This window comes from Pan paniscus, chromosome 11 (assembly GCF_029289425.2).
Source record: "Pan paniscus chromosome 11, NHGRI_mPanPan1-v2.0_pri, whole genome shotgun sequence".
In the NCBI taxonomy this organism is placed as follows: domain Eukaryota; kingdom Metazoa; phylum Chordata; class Mammalia; order Primates; family Hominidae; genus Pan; species Pan paniscus.
Window position 1 is genome coordinate 42,663,084 of NC_073260.2, and position 15,011 is coordinate 42,678,094.

The window sequence follows — 15,011 nt, forward strand, 5'->3', positions numbered from 1 at the left end:
AAGATCAATGAAACCAGGAGCTTATTTTTTTAAATTAATTAGACCACTAGCTAGACTAATAAGAAAAGAGAGAAGATCCAAATAAAAACAATCAGAAACAGCAAAGGGGATATTACCATAGACCCCACAGAAATGCAGATAACCATCAGAGACTATTATGAACACCTATATGCACATAAACTAGAAATTCTAAAAGAAATGGATAAATTCCTGGACACATACACACTCAAGACTGAACTGGGAAGAAACTGAATCCCTAAACACACCAATAACAAGCTCAAAAACGGAATCAGTAATAAATAGCCTACCAACGAAAAAAAGCCCTGGACCAGATGGATTCACAGCCAAATTCTACCAGATGTACAAAGAAGAGCTGGTACGATTCCTACTGAAACTATTCCAAAATATTGAGGAGGTGGCACTCCTCCCCAGTTCATTCTGTGAGGCCAGCCACATGCAGATACCAAGACCTGGCAGAGACACACACAAAAAAAAGAAAATTTCAGGCCAATATCCTTGATGAACATTGATGCAAAAATCCTCAACAAAATATTAGCAAACTGAATTCCACAGAACATCAAAAAGCTAATTTGCCACAATCAAGTAAGCTTTATCCCTGAGATTCAAGTCTGGTTCAATGTACACAAATCAATAAATGTGGTTTATATGTCACATAAACAGAACTAAAGACAAAAACCACATGATCATTTCAATAGATGCAGAAAAGGTTTTCATTAAAATTCAGCATCCCTCCATGTTAAAAAAAAAAAAAACTCTCAACAAACTAGGTGTTAAAGGAACATACCTCAAAGTAATAAGAGCTCTCTATGACAAACCCACAGCCAACATCATACTGAATGGGCAAAAGCTGGAAGCATTCCCCTTGAAAACTAGCACAAGATAAGGATGCCCTCCATCTCTCATCACTCCTGTTCAACATGGTATTGGAAGCCTAGTCAAGGGCAATCAGGCAAGAGAAAACAATAAAGAGCATCCAAGTAGTAAGAAAGACTATCGCTGTTTGTAGATAACATGATTCTATATCTAGAAAACCCCAAATTCTTGGCCCAGAAGCTGCTTAAGCTGACAAATTCAGCAGACTTTCAGAATACAAAATCAACCTACAGAATTGACTAGCATTCCTCTACACCAACGACAGCCAAGCTGAGAGCCAAATCAGGAGCTCATTCCCCTTCACAGAAAGAATAAAATACCTAGAAATACAACTAACCAAGGAGGTGAAAGTTTTCTACAATGAGAATTACAAAACACTGCTCAAAGAAATCAGAGGTTACACAAATGAATAACATTCCATGCTCATGGACAGGAATAATCAATATTGTCAAAATGGCCATACCATCCAAAGCAGTTTACAGATTCAATGCTATTCCTATCAAACTACCAATGACATTCTTCACAGAACTAGAAAAAACAATGTTAAAATTCATACGGAACAAAAAACAAGCCCAAATAGCCAAGGGAATCCTAAGCAGAAAGAACAAAGCAGGAAGCATCACACTACCCAACTACAAACTATACTATTGGGCTACAGTAACCAAACAGCATGGTACTGGTACAAAAACAGACACATTGACCAATGGAACAGAATAGAGAGCCCAGAAATAAGGCTGCACACGTTACTGCCATCTGATCTTTGACAAAGCTTAGAAAAGCAATGGGGAAAGGATTCCCTATTCAATAAATGGTGCTGGGATAACTGGCTATCCATATGCAGAAGATTGAAGCTGGACCCCTTCCTTATACCATATACAAAAATCAACTCAAGGTAGATTAAAGACTTAAACACAAAATCCAAAACTATAAAAACCCTGAAAGACAACTTAGGGAATACCATTCTGATCATAGGAGCTAACCAAAATTTCATGAGAAAGACTCCATAAGCAATTGCAACAAAAGTGAAAACTGGCAAATGGGATCTAATTAAAGGACTTCTGCACAGCAAAAGAAACTGTAAACAGAGTAAACAGACAACCAACAGAATGACTGAAAACATTTGCGAACTATACATCTGACAAAGGTCTATTATCCATCATCTATAAGGAACTTAAACAAATGTACAAGAAAAAAAAACCTCATTAAAAAGTGGACAAAGAACATGAACAGATACTTTTTAAGACATACATGTGACCAACAAGCATATTAAAAAAGCTCATCAATATTACCAATCATTAGAGAAATGCAAATAAAAACCACAATGAGATACTATCTCACACCAGTCAGAATGGCTATTATCAAAAGGTCAAAAAACAACAAAGGCTGTCAAGGTTGCAGAGAAAAGGGAACACTTATACACTGTTGGTGAGAGTGTAATTCAACCATTATGGAAAGCAGTGTGGCAATTCCAAAAAAAGCTAAAAACAGAACTACCATTTGACCTAGCAATCCCATTACTGGGTATATACCCACAGGAATATAAATCATTCCATCATAAAGACACATGCACGCATGTGTTCATTGCAGCACTATTCACAATAGCAAAGATATAAAATCAACCTAAATGCCTATCAATGGTAGACTGGATAAACAAAATGTGTTGCATAAACACCATGGAATACTATGCACCCACAAAAAAGAACAAGATCATGTCCTTTGAAGGAACATTGAGGGAGCTGGAAGCAATTATGCTTAGCAAACTAATGCAGGAACACACACAAAAAAACCACTTGTTCTCACTTCTAAGTGGGAGCTAAATTATGAGAACACATGGACACATAGAGGGGAACAACAGACACTGAGGCCTACCTGAGGGTGAATGGTAGAGAGGAGCAGAAAAAGTAACTATCGAGTACTACTAGGCTTGTTACCTGGGTAATGAAATAATGTGTACAACAAATCCCCAAGACGTCAATTTACCTATCAGCAAACCTGCACATGTACCCCTGAACCTAAAAGTCTTTAAAAATGTAGCTATTAAAATTATAATATAAATTTATCATTGAAAAATGTTAACACATTAATTTTTAAATTTTTTGTTTAAAAATTCTGTATAATTGGCTTCAGTGTTCAGAGGGAAAAAATGTTAAGGTGTTTATGTGCAGACCATGGTCTAAAATCCAATTCTGAAAAGAGCACATCTTATAGGAAATTTAGACTCAAAATGTACATTCATTTTTCTTTTTTATCTTAATTGTTATGTTCCAGCTAGTGAGGGATATCTGACCAGCCTTTCTTTAGGAAAAAGGAAAGAGAAAAGGAAGTAAAGTAGAAAATTGCCTGTCGACTTACTGCATGTCATTCTTTAAAAAAAACATTTCATCACCCATATTTTCTTCTAGCACTGTCACATTTTTCTCTTTTGGAAAATGGTAAAAATTTTCATAGATTTTCACTTAATTATTCTTGAGAATAAGTCCCAACTAAGTAAACTGCATACTTCAATTCACTGTTAGACTTTAGCAAGGTGGTAGAATAAATATCAGATTTATTTTATGTAGGGAAATATTAAAATGTGAAAAATTTTAAAGCTATATAGAAATGAGTATAAAATTTTAACAAGTAGCTTTATGAATGTATAAGGGGATGTCAAGTACATGAAAACACTGTTAGAGTGGTAAAATATTTTTCTTTAAAGATTTTTCCTATACTAATTTAATCTTCCTTTTCCAATTATAAATACATATCTCTAAGATAATTTGGAAGTATAAAACTGCCAAATGTATTTTCCAGAAAGACTAAGGATTCCTGCGGTTTTTCAGCTCCTACCACTTCCTCTTTCCCTCCTTCCTCAGGATGACTGTTTGGATGAGCATGGGGAGACCGGAACCTCCTATAGTGTTAGTAAGACCATATATTTATATAACCTTTTTCAAAGGCCATTTGGAAATATCTATCATACTTTTAAATGTACTCATTTTAACTGAACAGTTCTCTAGTTTTGGAATGTGTACTGTTAAGGAAAAAATACTCGTAATAGTTATTGAACATGGTTTGTTAGTCCATTCTTGTGTTGCTATAAAGAAATACCTGAGGCTAGGTAATTTATAAAGAAAAAAGGTTTAATTGGTTCACAGTTCTGCGGGCTGTACAGGAAGAATGGCACTGGCGTCTGCTTCTGGTGAGACCTCAGGAGTCTTCCAATCATGGCAGAAGGTGAAGGGGAACCCAGCGTTATCTCATGGTGAGAGGAGAAGCAAGAGAGAGAGAGAGTGGGGAGGTGCCACACACTTAAACAACCAGATCTCATGTGAACTCAGAGGAAGAACTCACTTATCACCAAGGGGATGGCACTAAACCATTCATGAGGGATCTACCCCCGTGATCTAAACACCTCTCATCAACACCTGCCTGCAACACTGGGGATTACATTTCAACAGGAGATTTGGAGGGAACACAGACCCAAACCATATCAGATGGTACGGAAGACTGTTCAGGAGAGGACTATTGAGATAGGTGTAGGGACCACTGTGGCATTGTAATGGTGTTTTGCAGTAGGGGAGAGAGATTGGGCTCAACTCCGAATTTGAAGAGTGAGAATTTGTAGCCAAGAAGCAGGGTCAGTGGATGGAAAATTACTAAGAGGAAACATCAGGGATAAGGGGGAATTCTGGCTAAGCCAATTAACAGAATTATTGCTGCAGGCCGGCCAGGGTGATCAGACGTCACCTGGGGGATAAGAGTATGAGGAACCTCAGTAGATGTCAAGGATGGCTAAACTGACTTAGCAGGATTCTTGCCAAAATTAATTTGTAAAAGAGCTCAGAGGAGTCTGAGTAGAGTTTGGTCAAGGAGAGAATCTTTCTAAGTACCACAGAACTAATCACCCAAATGTGCAAAGTCATATCGTAACTCAGGGGCCCCAGGTTTTCCGCACATGTAACTGTTGCACCTTCAGTTCTTGTTTCAAAAAGTTCCAGGAAGGAGCTCAGCCCCCAAAACGGGTTGGATCCAGACATGCCTGAGTTGGAGATGGACTTTGGTGAACTCTCCTCATTACCACACTAGAAACCCTGCCCAAGGAGGAGCTTGTTTGCTATTTCCTTTTTTTTTTGAGACGGAGTCTTGCTCAGTTGCCCAGGCTGGAGTGCAGTGGCACGATCTCCACTCACTGCGAGCTCTGCCTCCTGGGTTCACGCCATTCTCCTGCCTCAGCCTCCCAAGTAGCTGGGACTACAGGTGCCCGCCACCACGCCCAGCTGATTTTTTTTGTATTTTTAGTAGAGACAGGGTTTCACCATGTTAGCCAGGATGGTCTCGATCTCCTGACCTCGTGATCTACCCACCTCGGCCTCCCAAAGTGCTGGGATTACAGGCGTGAGCCACCGTGCCCGGCCTTATTTGCTATTTTCTATACATACCACGTATGTAGAAACATGATCAGCGACTGTGCCTGTGCTGCCCTTACTCCACCTCTACATACAATGACTCAGCTAAGCAGCCTAATAAATGCCCTGTTTTCATTTTTGGGGAAATTATCCCGTGTCCTTACTTGTTGCAAGTAATAAAATCCCCTTTTTATAATCCTCCTTGGTTGTGGTCACTGGACTGTCACCCCCCACCCCAAGCAATTGAACCCCTTCATTATGTGGGTAATGACAAATATATTCAGTGCACATCAGAACAGTGAAAACTGGATGTAAACTAAAATTCCATCAAAAAGGGATTGGTTTTAAAACATGATACACTCATACAATGAAAAAATATGCAGCTAAGGAAAAAGAATGAGGTAGTCCCAAGTATCCAGGCCATAAAATGATGTACATGTAAAACCAAATTATAAATAAATCATTTGGTTACTTCTTGGCTTTAAAAAAAAATTTGTGTGTGTATGACTACATTAAAACCTGTCTAGAAAGCTAAGTTCCTATTAACATTAGTTGCTTCCAGCGAGTGGGAGGAAGCTGTCATTTTCCACCCAGCACTGTTTTGTTTTTGTTAAACTGAGTAGTGTTTAATTAAAAATAAAGGTTTAGACTTCCAGTTTTACCTTGGAGATGTAGAGGGCTGAAGGTGTTACTCCCACATTTAAAACAAGGCACCCACAGGAAGAAACAGGACTTGAGCATTTGCTTACCTAGGACTGTGGCTACCAAGACGCTATTGAAACCTGAACGATTCAGCTGAATTTTTAACTGAAATACTAAAGGCTAAGCATAGGCTACTGTGAGAGCAAAGCACTGGAGGTAGCAGATGCGGGGAGGGGGCTGCAGCCTTTCAGGTTGTGCTTCAGGAATCTCACCAGGTGCTTCAGAGATTGTCAGAATGTTAAGAAAGTTTCCACTGGCTGCAGCTGCTGCTATCCAGAACCGCTCTCCTATTTTCCGTGTGGAAGTGCCTGTAACCTTTGGGTTATAGTAGAAAGTTACTGCAGCTGACTGACTAAAAGGAACCACAACAAAAGCAGTCCTAGGTAAGCTAAAGGACAGAGCAGTATATTGGTAGTTGTCAATATAGCAGTGCTAGCCCTCTCTACATAAATAGAGAAATGGGGTTAGCCATAGAGGTTAAAACTACCTGGTTATCCCATGTATTAACATTAACTGGCTCTTGGATACACAGCCATATTTAATGCTTTACGATCTAGCCTTTCCAGTACAGGCACTTTCTGAAAAACCTTTGTCCTCATTGGGGTCATTTTGTTGTCAGGTTTTTGTGTTTGTTTTTGTGGGTATTTGCCTCATTCTACCCCTGAGCTTTTGGGTAAACAGATGTGATTCAAAACTCTGTTCTAAGGTGTTTATTGTAGCAGAGTAATGGGTTTGCAGTAATAAGTCATACTTTTCCACTGAAGAGGAGGGCTTGGGAATCCCTGAGACTAGCTAAAGTTAAGTTGTTGGAAGAATTCCTTGACTGGAAATTTTACCTTTGTGTTTTGTCGCTCTGTTTCCTGAAAATAACTCAGGGGTGCTCCTGGTTTGTCCATCTATTGCTTTGATTCCTTGGATCCCACTCATTCTTTCACTTTAAGAAAAAACAAATAATTGTTGCATAGGCCTCTGTATTTTGCAGCTGCCCTTATATAAGAAGCACTTTCACCCCCCCAAAAAAAATTAAGAATAATAGAAAATCAGTAAGGATATAATGTGCACTATATCAATTTAAATTAATTGGCCTTTGAAAAGTACAGTATTCACTAACAGAATATACACTATTCTCAAGTACGCATGGAACATTCTTCATAACAGATCATACTCTGAGCCATAAAACAAACCTACACAAATTTAAAAGAATAAAAAAATCAAAGTACTAAAAAGCATTTTTTGATGCCATAAAGTAATTCACCTCAAAATTAATTTTTAAAAATATAATAAATTTTAATTTAAACATCACACTTTGAAAAGCCCATGAGTCAAAGAGGAAGCCTAAATGAAATTTTTAAAATATTGTAACCATAATGAAAATAAAAATAGAACATAAAATTTCTGAGATGCAGTTAAACAGTGCTTACAGGGCTGTTTGAGCATTACTTGCTTATTTTAGAAAAGAAGGATCTAAAACAACCCAAGCTTCCACCTTATGAAACTAGAGAAAAGAAATTAAATTCAAAGGAAGCAGAAAGGAGGAAATAATAAAAATTAAAATATAATGAAATTGAAAGCAGAAAAATAGAGAAATCAAAACAAAAAGCTAATTCTTTGAAAAAAAATTATTATTGGCATACCTCTAGCAAGACTGACCGAGATAAAAAGAAAGATGCCACAAATTAACAATATAAAGAATGAAAGAGGGGACATCACTACTAACCTCACAGACATTAAAAGGAGAATAAGGAAATACTAGGAACAATTTCATGACTATAAATTTAATAACTTAGGTAAAATGAACCAATTCCTTGAATTGGTTCAAACTACCAAAACACGTTGAAGAAAATGAATAACCCAAATATTCCTATATCTATTAATGAAATTGAATTTGTAGTTAAAAACACTTACAAAAAGAAAACTCCAGACCCAGGTGGTTCCACTGGTGAATTATGCTAGACACTTAATGAAGAAATAATACCAGTTCTACACAATCTCTTTCAGAAAACATTAGAGAGCAACAACTTCCTATTCGTTTACTGAGTCCAGCATCACCCTATAACCAAACCAGTAAAAAACATTCACAGAAATCTATAGAACAATATCATTCATGAATATAGATGCAATAAATATAGCAAATGATATATTAGCAAATCGAATACATCACAACCACATGGGGTTCATCCCAAAAATGCAACCTAGTTCAACATTTGAAAATCTGTGTTCAATAAAAGTGGTTGGGAAAACCGGATAACCACACGCAAAAGAATGAAGTTGGACACTTCGTTTACACGGTATACAAAAATTAACTCAAAATGGATCAAGGGCCTAAATATAAGAGCTAAAATTATAAAACACTTAGAAGAAAACATAAAGAAAAAGCTTCTTGACATAGGATTTGGCAGTGATTTCTTACATATGACACCAAAAGCACAGGCAACAGAACAAAATGATTAATAAATTGGACCTTGAAACTTCTGTTACATTAAAGGACACTACCAAGTGTGTGAAAAGACACACAATGAAAGAAAATATTTGCAAATCATATACGACATAAGGGATTAATATCCAGCCTATACAAAGAACTCCTACAACTCAACAATAAAAAACAGCCTACTTCAAAAATGGGTAGAGGACTTGAATAGACATTACTCCAAAGACAAATAGACAATAAGCACTGAAAAGATGCTCTGCATCTGTATTAGCCAGGCCTTTTATTTTCTCTATTCTGATGATTTTACATCAGGACCCTTGCTGACGTTGGGGGGACTGCCCTCCCAGGGCTAGAAAATTTCTTGAAATAGTAGTCAATTTGACAATGAGGGCACTTTTCAAATACAAACGGACAAGTCTAGAACTCATGCTCCAAACACCTCCTTTATCAGGCTGTCACACTCTGAGCCAGTATCCCCTGCACAAAACACCTCAGAGCTGAGTACCAGAAAACTAGCGGAAGTCCCTCTGTCCCAAAGCCTGCTGAAATGATTCAAACTAGCCAGTCCTAAGCCTGATTACCATGTCTTGCCCATTCCTTCCCAAATGAACCATGGTAAAGGCTCGTACTGATAGTTCTCTTCTCTCCCTCTGCCTCTTGGCTGATTTTGGTGCTTCCCTGTGTGGACCCCATGGTGCGGTATACCCCTTTTTCTTTCCAGTGGCTGTTGTGTCCTAATCTATTGGCCTTACTATATCTCAAATTTTCCATTAATACACTGTATTTTAAAACATCACTAATCATTAAGAAAATGCAAATCAAAGCCACAAGACACCACTTTGCACCCATTAGAAAAGCTGTCATAAAAGTTCATTATAAACAGAAAATAAGTTGATGAAGATGTGTAGAAATTGGAACTGTTTTGCACTGCTGGTGGGAAGGTAAAATGGTGTAGCCATTGTGATAAACAGTACAGTGTTTTCTCAAAAAATTAATAGAATTACCACAAGATCCAGCAATGCCACTTCTAGGTATATACCAGAAATAACTGAAAGCAGCATGATATGGTTAGGTGTTGTGTCCCCACCCAAATCTCATCTTGAATTGTAATCCCCAGGTGTTGAGGGAGATACCTGGTGGCAAGTGATTGAACTATGGGGGAGGTTTCCCCCATGCTGTTCTTGTGATAGTGAGTATTCTCAGGAGATCTGATGGTCTTATAAATGATAGCTTTTCCTGTGCTCTTCTCTCTCCTGCTGCCATATGAATAAGGTCCTTGCTTCCCCCTCACCTTCCACCATAATTGTTCCTGAGGCCTCCCAGCCATGTGGAACTGTGAGCCAAATAAACCTCTTTCCTCTGTAAATTACCCAGTCTTGGGTATTTCTTTATAGCAGTCTAAAGACAGACTAATACACAGGGACTCAAACAAATATTTTTACGCCAATGTTCATGATAGCATTACTAATAATAGCCAAAAATGGAAATGACCCAAATGTTCACTGACAGATGAATGGATAAACAAAATATGATGTATACATATAATGGAATATTATTCAGCCTTAAAACAAAATGAAATTCCAATATATGTAACAACATGGATGAACCTTCAGGACATTTGCTAAGTGAAATAAGCTAGACACAAAATGACAAATATTTTATGATTCCTCTTAAATGAGGTACCTACAATTCATAGTGAAAGTAAGTAGAATAGTGGTTACAGAGGTGCTAGGGGAGGCAGGAGTGGAGAGTTGTTGAGTGAGTGTGAAGTTTCAGTTTGGGGTGATGAAAGGCTCTGGGGACAGAAAGTGTTAACAGTTGCACAACAATGTGAATAGGCTTTTTACCACTGAATTGTACACTCAAAAGTGTTTAAAATTGTAAGCTTTATGTTTTGTGTATTTTACCACAAGAAAAAAATTTTTAATCAATGAATGTAATTCACAATATTGACAGACTAAATAAAAATAGCCATATGATCATATCAATAGATGCAGGACCATATCAATAGATGCAGGACAGGTATCTGACACAATTCAACATATATTTGTTATAAAATCTCTTAGCTAATTAAGAATAAAAGAAACTTCTAATGTAGGGTATTTACAAAAACTTTTAGCTAACATCACATTTAATGATCTGAATAAGGCAACTGCTATGGTTTTAATGTTTGTCCCCCTCCATAATTCAAATGAAAAGTTAATTGCCATTGTAACAGTTTTAAGAGAGATTGCTATGCATTTTCAACTTTAAGAGGTGATTAGGCCACGAGGGCGTCACCTTCATGGGTAGGATTGGTGCTATTATAAAAAGGCGAGTTTGGCCCTCTCTTGCCCCTTTCTCTCTTCTGCCATGCGAGGAAGAGCATTCTGTTCCTCACCTCACCCCATCCCCCAAGGATGCAGCATTCAAGATGCCGTCTTGGAAAACAGATTAAGATAACAATGCTCTCTCAGTACTCCTATTCAACATCATCCTACAAGTCTTGGCCAGTGAAATAAAGGAAAAAAAAGAAAGAAAAGTCATACAGTCTGAAAAGGAAGAAACAAATGGTCACTATTTGCAGACAAAATGACTATATATGTAGAACATTTCAAACAATATACCAAAAAAACTTATTTAATTAATAAGCAAGTTTAGCAAGTTTTCAGGATAAAGGTCAATATACAAGTCATCTTATTCCTGTATACCAACAGTGAACAACTGGAATGTGACATTTTAAAAAAATCTATTTAAAACAGAAGAAAGGAAGAAAGAAGGAAAAAAGAAAGGTACATCTCTGTACAAATGTATCAAAATGTGTGCAGGATCTATATATATATATATATATATATATATATATATACTGAAAACTACAAAACACAGCTGAAAGAAAAGATTCACGTAAAATATCCCATTTTCTTTTTTTTTTTTTTTGAGGTGGAGTCTTGCTCTGTTGCCCTGGCTAGGGTACAGTGGCCCGATCTTGGCTCACTGCAACCTCCACCTTCTGGGTTCAAGCAATTCTCCTGCCTCAGCGTCCTGAGTAGCTGGGATTACAGGCACGTGCCACAATGCCTGGCTATTTTTTGTATTTTTAGTAGAGATGGGGTTTCACCATGTTGGCCAGGCTGGTCTTAAACTCTTGACCTCAAGTGATCTGCCTGCCTCAGCCTCGCAAAGTGCTGGGATTACAGGTGTGAGCGACTGCACCCAAAGTACACCAATTTCACTCATTGAGAGACTCAATATTGTTAAGATGCCAGCTCTCCCAAATCTCAGCAATCTTTTTGTAGACGTCAACAGGCTGATTCTAAAATTTCCATGGAAAGGCAAAGAAACTAGAATAGCCAAAATAATTCTTAAAAAGAAAAAATTGGAGAATTTACATTATGAGATTTCAAGGCTTTCTATAAAATTAGAGTAATCCAAACAATATATCTGCAAAAGAATAGACAGACCAGGCAACACAAAGAAGAAAGGATTTTTTAAAGTGAATTGAAATTTTATTTTTATACAAAAACCTGTGTGTGAATCTTACATTACAGGGTTATTCATAATTGTCAAAAACTGGAAACCACCAGCTGCCCTTCAACAGGTGAATGAAGAAACACTACTAAATTAGTGAGTGATACTTTAAGAGAAACATGATGTTTTATAGCCTCAAAATATCTCACTGCAGGCCAGTCATGGTGGCTCGCGTCTGTAGTCCCAGCACTTTGAGAGGCAAAGGTGGGTGGATCGCCTGAGCCCAAGAGTTTGAGACCAGCGTGGACAAAAACAAAGAAAGAGAAAGAAAAAGGGAAAGGAGGGGAGGGAGGAAGGGAGGGAGGTCCAAAACTTAGCTACTTGGGAAGCTGAGGTGGGAGGATCACTTGAGCCTAGGAAGTCCAGGCTGCAATAAGCCGTGATCGCACCACTTCACTCCAGCCTCGGTGACATAGTGAGACCCGGTCTGAAAAACAAACAAACAAACCAAACCTCACTGCAAATATTTATCAGCTGCGGTGGTGCTGCATCTACACACACAGCGCCGAACTTGGAAGTTGGCGGAGAGCAGCTCTTTGGGCACCAGGCAAGGTCTCAGCCTTCGGACAGAAGTGAAGGGCGAGACTTTCCTTGGAAAGGAATTAAAGGGTTTATCTTTTTAAAACACCTGTTTCTCTTAAAAACTTAAGAAATGTATAATTTAAAAATTTAAAACTTTGATATTATTAATTGCTTATTGTTGAATGAATCCTTGTGAAAATTATTGATTGTAATGTTAGTGCCATGGATATGTCCTTTGTCCCAGCACCTATCTCATTGTCCTAACGAGGTTACTGAAGGTTCTCTTTCCACTGCTGATACATACTACATTGTATCAGCAGTGGAAAAAAGCCAGCTGATACATACTACATTCTTTCTTTTTCATACAGTTGAACTTTTACTGCACCAGGACAAATTTTTAAATATTTAGTGATAGTATACATAGTAAATATAGAGATATTGCTATGCATTTTCAATTCTTTTCTGATCATTACCATAAGTTTTTATTAGAATGAAAATTGGAATAGTTCCTTTAGGAAAACAGGCAAAATATATAAATGTCAAAAAAAGAAAATATATACTTAGAAAACATAGATGATTAGAATTTTTAAAAACAAATGTTAGTCTTTTCCTCCAGTATCTATTAAAGTGTTTTTCAGTGTCAACAGTAAAATTTTATACCTTGATTCATATATACTGCACTAGTTTACTGTTGCCATTAATCTTTTTTCTTGCTAATCAAAACTTATCATTGCCATATAAAATAACCTGTTAGAAAGTATCAACCGTGTGTGTGTGAGTGTATGTGTGTTACTAAAAAGAGTGTCATAAAATACTGTGCTGAGAGGTTCCTAATTTGGTTCCTGATTTCAGAAGCATACCACATAAGATTTAAGCAAGCTCATCTCTAGGAGATGCATAATTTGTGGATAATGGTTTTCTTAGTTGGGATTGTGTGTACTTCAGGTATTATGTAATACTGAACAGCTTACTTGCTTTTTTATTTTTTTCCCTCCAGAGATAAACTGAGGATCACAAATATTATTCTTTTATGTTAATAATGGTTTCCATTTTCTAGTATTTGTTACATTTTACAGCTTTATTCACAAAGCTATGTATTTTTGTGGCAGCTCTAAGTTAAAAGGCACACTTGTAACATTACAGTCCCAATTTTCCCTTTATAAACTTTGTATTACAAAATTTTCCAACACATAGTCAATAAGCATGTCCATATTCTAGAAGTAGATTTTCTTAACATTTTGCCATACTTCCCATTTCTAATTATTTTTTAAAAAGAACTTACAAACGGGCCGGGAGTGGTAGCTCACGCCTGTATACCCAGCACTTTGGGAGGCCAAGGCAGGCGGATCACTTGAGGTGAGGAGTTCGAGACCAGCCTGGCCAACATGGTGAAACCCCGTCTCTACTAAAAATACAAAAATTAGCTTGGCGTAGTGGCGGGCGCCTGTAGTCCCAGCTACTTGGGAGGCTGAGGCAGGAGAATCGCTTGAACCCGGGAGGCGGAGGTTGCAGTCAGCCGAGATCGCGCCACTGCACTCCAGCCTGGGCGACAGAGTGAGACTCCGTCTCAAAAAAAAAAAAAAAAAAAAAAACCCAAAAACTTACAAACATAATACAATCCTAAATACTTATAGACATCTCTTTATGAATAAGCAAGATTACCTACATAATCCCAGTGCTGCCACAATTAATTAATAATTCTAATTTCCAGTCCGTATACAAATTTTCCCAATTGTTTTCAAACGTCTTCCGCGGCTCTTGCTTTCTGCAACCACACGCTGCATTTGCTGTTATGTCATCAAGTCTAACCCACAACCTCTGGGGCTCTGACAGAACCCGGGCTCCAGTTATCAGGACCGTCCATGTTATTACTCCATAAATCTTGGGGGAAAAACAAAAACAAACAAAAAAACACTGACAGCTGGCGCCGTACTGCATGTGAAACGTAGTCTTGCATGTTATGGGTTACCGCGCAGCATGCTGGGAACGGATATGCGCGTTTTCGTCTGCGCATGTGCAGTCAACCCCACTTTCCGGCTTCTCCCTGTTAGTGTTTGCTGGTGCGGAGGGTTCGCAGCTCAGGTGAGAGCGCCGGATCCCCACACGGATTGCGGACCTGCAGGGAGGGATGGGCTAGTGTCCAGGCGGCGGGAACGCGACGTCCCGGGAACTCCCCCAAAGCAGGCCCTCACTCCCTGTGCCTGGGCCGGCCCGGGACCTCAGCCTGAGAAGGGCCGGTGGGGGCGGGCTCCGGGGGCGTTAGGTGGGGCTGAGTCCTAGTTGGAAGATGCTCGGTGCGGGCCGAGGTGTGGGTGCCAGAATGCAGCCAGGCGTCGGAAAACGCGGTGCTGGCTTCAGGAGGGGAATGCGCGTTTATTGTATTGACCATGAACCTGCCACAAAGCGCGTACGGCCCGTGGGTCTGCGGTGAGAGGCCGAGCCTAGGAGCTAGAAGGACCTGGTGAATTTTGGCTCTGTCACTTGAGCGTTTGAAAATGAGGATATTAGTAAAAACTGCTTTGTGTCGTTCAGAGGTAAGCCATCCCCTGTAAAGCATTTAGCTAAGCGCT